Here is a 4,158-nt window from a genome sequence, read left to right as displayed (position 1 = left end):
TTTTGTTCTAATATTTTTTAAAAAACATATATATGTTTTTGCTTGAATGGGAAACAGAAATTATCCTCTGTATCTCTTTCACGTCGACCCACAAGTGTTAGTTTAAATTAAAACTTTGGGTAGGAGTTTTTTTTTATTTTTAAACATGCCAAGTCTTAAAAATTATAATCAGATGCAAATCAGAGTCTTTCAGTAAGATTCAGTATTACTGATGATGAAAAGAGAATCAGTTTAGAGAAGCTGATGTTAGCTAAAAAGGCAAAAGACATTTGTTTTTTTATGGGTGATCTGAAGCTTAGTGAAAAAACAGAAATTGAAATCCAGTCATTAATAAATACAGTAAGAATACCTGGAGCCGAGGTGGCGCAGTGGTTAGAGTGCAGTACTGCAGGCTACTTCAGCTGACTGCTAGTTGCAGTTCGGCGGTTCTAATCTCACTAGCTCAAGGTTGATTCAGCCTTCCATCCTTCCGAGGTGGGTAAAATGAGGACCCGGATTGTTGTTGGGGGCGATATGCTGACTCTGTAAACCGCTTAGAGAGGGCTGAAAGCCCTATGAAGCGGTATATAAGTCTAACTGCTATTGCTGTTGCTAAGAATTTTAAACACAGGTATAGAAATGGAAATTGATTTAGATAAATCTACTACAGGAACAATAAATTGAGGTAACGTCATAAACAGAAATGGAATTGAAATACCAAATGACCAAACCATCAAGAAGAAACACAATGAAACCTACAATATCTGGGCATTTTATAGCTGAATAATATCAAGCATGGGCAAATTTGTGAACATACAACGGTATTCAAAGGAAGGCGACTGTCACTTTAAAGGCTAACAGCTCAATGTGCCATCTAATCAGATTCCATCCTCCTTGTATAATGCAGAACTCGGATGGATGTTCAAATATCTCACTCCGTGGCGGAGAAAACACAGATAAAGTTGGCTATTGAAGAACTCTTAGATTTAACAAGGCAGTAAATGATATTTGAGCCCTAAGAAGGGAGAGAGGGTGAGAAATAGACTTGAGAATCACTTTGCTTTCATTCTGTACGGGATAAGAAGGGGCAGAGAGAAACTCTGGCAAACGGTTGATGATGTGCTGTTATATACCCTACAAGAAGTAAAGTGGACTTTGTTTCCTCACCCAGATTCTCAAAGGACTGACTCTCCAAGAGCTACTTGAAATTAAACTGCATCTTTCACAGATCATGCATACAGAAGTAAGGGTGAGACAAGGCTAAACTCGGATGTCCTCAAACGGCAAAGAAAGGTAGAGGGATTCTTTACATAAGAAGGTGGATTTAAAGGTTAATTCCTTGACACGTTGCAAGATGGCAGTTAAATCCAATAAGCGGCAGCCCATTTACATCTATCTAACTGGTCTCTCAAGAGCTTTACGAGACCTGTTTGCGATAGCTGCTCATCCAGACCCCATTAAACATCTGTCGGTTTTGGAGGCTAACTTTGTAGTGCAGTTATTGCAACACATCTGTACATGCTGATCCTGAAGAGTGTTCGAAGACTACAGTTGGTCCAGAATGCAGCCGCGCGAGCGATACTGGGTGTACCTAGATACACCCATGTTACACCCATCCTCCGCGAGCTGCACTGGCTCCCTATTGGTCTCCGGACGCGCTTCAAGGTGCTAGTCGTTACTTTTAAAGCCCTACATGGTTTAGGACCTGGCTACCTGAGAGACCGTCTCCTGCCACATACCTCCCAACGACCAACAAGATCTCACAAGTTGGGCCTCCTCCAGGTGCCGTCGGCCAGACAATGCCGGCTGGCGGTCCCCCGGGGGAGGGCCTTCTCTGTACCTGCGCCGGCCCTGTGGAACGATCTACCCGTTGAGATCCGGACCCTTCCCACTCTCCCGGCCTTCCGAAAAGCCACTAAGACCTGGCTGTTCCAGCAGGCCTGGGACAGTTGATCAATGTCCAGCCCCACTTAGACAGAATGGATGGTGTACAATTTTAACAACTATATTTTTATCTTTAATTTTTCAAATGCTTTTTATCTTGTTTGTAAGCCGCCCAGAGTCCCATGGGATTGGGCGGCATACAAATTTTTATTAAATTTCAAAATCTAATTCAATCACGTACAGGCAAATATCCTCTTGCTATCTATATTTCATAAAGAAAAACATGGATATTTATATCTCGGTTGCATTTCAGTTCTACCTTACACCATTATCTTGTGCCAGTCACCTAGAATCATTAGATGAGGCAGCTTACAAATAAAGGAATGGACAAACGGAATAGGTATAGAACTACAACAGCAACAAATTAATGGAACAGACTTGGAACCCGTGGTCATTATCTTTAAAATATACAGGAAACATTTAGCCGCTCTTGGTGAAGGGGGTAAATACATCCATCTTTATTCCAAAGGACGTGTTGTATATTTCAAGATAGAAAAACAAAACTATTAGCAATAGCAATAGCAGTTAGACTTATATACCGCTTCATAGGGCTTTCAGCCCTCTCTAAGCGGTTTACAGAGTCAGCATATTGCCCCCACAGTCTGGGTCCTCATTTCACCCACCTCAGAAGGATGGAAGGCTGAGTCAACCTATCTATCTATCTATCTATCTATCTATCTATCTATCTATCTATCTATCTATCTATCTATCTATCTATCTATCTATCTATCTATCTATCATCTATTTATCATCTATCTATCATCTATCTATCTATCTATCTATCTATCTATCTATCTATCTATCTATCTATAATCTATCTGTCTATCACCTATCTATTGATCAATCTATCGATCTATCAATCTATGATCTATCTATGTATCTGTACCTACCTACCTACATCTCTCTCTCTCTCTTTTTCTACCTATCATCTATCTAGCAATAGCAATAGTTAGACTTATATACCGCTTCATAGGGCTTTCAGCCCTCTCTAAGTGGTTTACAGAGTCAGCATATCGCCCCCAACAACAATCCGGGTCCTCATTTTACCCACCTCGGAAGGATGGAAGGCTGAGTCAACCTTGAGCCAGTGAGATTTGAACAGCCGAACTGCTGAACTGCAGTTCAGCTGAAGTAGCCTGCAGTACTGCACTCTAACCACTGCGCCACCTCAGCTCATATTAGGTATTACCATGCTTGGGAAGTCTTATCATTTCTGTAACCGTGTTTATATCGGGAGACTTATTCCAGAGCAGATCGTAGTGAAAATCTCTCCATTGCCTTCTTGTCTTAAACTGCCTCTGAAAACGATCCGCCCATATAGATTGGGTGATGAATTCAATCAATATGGAGAGATAAAAATCCACGATTGGATTTCATGACCTTAAGATTTCATGGGCAGGCAGCTAATAACTGTTAGCAGGTTTTCCCCATTATTTCTAGCTTTGGGAAAGACAGATTGCTATTGAAAAACTTCCACCTTGTCATTTTCCATTCGGATTGTTTTAAACACCCTTAATGTGGGAATAATGTGTAATTACTATCAAAGAGACAATTATATACAGTAGATATAATTATAAAAGACATAACTCATTTGTCAAGAAAACATTTGTAGGCTAAACTGAAAAATCACCCAAAATACTTTTATGGCTTGTTTGCATTATCCCATACTCAATGATTTGCAATGTTTTTTGTCAGTTTGTGGCATTACTTCCAGTTTTTGAGCAAAATGCCCATTGTGAAAAATGGATTCACTTAACAATCACGTTGTTACCAGTCGCTGCAAAAAAAAATATATTGAAAAATCAGGTGTCAAGGTTCCGACGGATGCCCTAATTAAATCATGAGCCTAGAGCCAAGCTTCAAAAAAAAATATCCAGTCATTTATTAGGAGTTTCATGTCGGCACATACCCAAGGGAATATAGCAATAGCAATAGCAGTTAGACTTATATACCGCTTCATAGGGCTTTCAGCCCTCTCTAAGCGGTTTACAGAGTCAGCATATCGCCCCCAACAACAATCCGGGTCCTCATTTTACCCACCTCGCAAGGATGGAAGGCTGAGTCAACCTTGAGCCGGTGAGATTAGAACCGCTGAACTGCAGATAACAGCTGAAGTGGCTTGCAGTACTGCACCCTAACCACTGCGCCACCTCGGCTCTGTTTTAGTGAAGCCCACGTAATTTACAGCCCCAATCATGACCCTGTTTCCCCCCCCACTTCCCCTCAGGGTGTGTC

The sequence above is a fragment of the Thamnophis sirtalis genome, unplaced genomic scaffold, assembly GCF_051295495.1.
Source record: "Thamnophis sirtalis isolate CommonGarterSnake01/CBP01778 unplaced genomic scaffold, rThaSir2_p1.2 scaffold_15, whole genome shotgun sequence".
NCBI classification, from domain to species: domain Eukaryota; kingdom Metazoa; phylum Chordata; class Lepidosauria; order Squamata; family Natricidae; genus Thamnophis; species Thamnophis sirtalis.
This window is presented reverse-complemented; position numbering follows the sequence as displayed.